This window comes from Medicago truncatula, chromosome 4 (assembly GCF_003473485.1).
Source record: "Medicago truncatula cultivar Jemalong A17 chromosome 4, MtrunA17r5.0-ANR, whole genome shotgun sequence".
Classification (NCBI taxonomy): domain Eukaryota; kingdom Viridiplantae; phylum Streptophyta; class Magnoliopsida; order Fabales; family Fabaceae; genus Medicago; species Medicago truncatula.
The window spans coordinates 55,363,037-55,364,073 of record NC_053045.1 but is presented as its reverse complement, the minus strand read 5'-3'; positions in this window follow the sequence as shown (position 1 = coordinate 55,364,073).

Genomic DNA, 1,037 nt, shown 5'->3' with positions numbered 1-1,037 from the left:
ATACATCCCTCGATCCCTTAATTTATTTTAATTTCTCAGTGTGGTCCCTTAACTATTAAACATTTCAATTTGGTCCTTATCTTTGTTTTCGTCATCGATTTGGTCATATTTTATTAATTTTAAATCCCTAAAAAAGAAGACCGTTGGATAAAGGAAGTTCATCATATCTAACCGTGTACCACAAACACCTAACTATCTGAAATTTAATTTTTAAAAATAATATAAATTCATTTAAATTAATTTAGAAATAAAAAATTTCTAAAAAATTGGAAAATTAATTTTCGAAAATAAAAAAAAACTAAAAATTTTGAAAAAAATTCAGGAATCTGGAAAATTACTTTTAATTTGAAAAGAAAACTCTGAACTTTTTTGAAATATATTTTCTAATAATTAGCCAAAATGGATTTTTGTTAATTATAATTCAGATTAAATATAATTCAGAGTTTTTTCGAAAATAAAAAGATTTTAAAAAATTCAGAAATTTAATTTTCAAAATACAAAAAAAGCAAAAATTCAAAAGTTAAAAAAAAATGTCAGATTTTTTTTCGAAAAAAAGCTTTTAATTTTTTTTCTACAAAATTAAAATTTTGGAAAATATTTTAACTTTTAATAATCTTGATACAAAATTAGAAAAAATTCAGATTATTATTTTTTTCAAAATTTGTTTATTTTCGAAAAAATTCAGATTACTTGAAAAATCATTTTTTTACGAAATTATGAAGATTTTACGATTTTAGCTGATTCTAACCAAAAGCCATTTTGGCTAATTATTAGAAAATATATTTTGAAAAAGTTCAGATTTTTCTTTCCAAATTAAAATTAATTCTCCAGGTTTTTTTTCTAAAAAAATCCTGAATTTTTTTTATTTTTAAAAATTAATTTTTCAATTTTTTAGAATTTTTTTATTTCTAAATTAATATAAATGAATTTATATTATTTTTAAAAATTAATTTCAGATACTTTGGTGTTGGTGGTACACATTTAGATATGATGAACTTCCTTTATCCAACGGTCTTCTTTTTTAGGGATTTAAAATT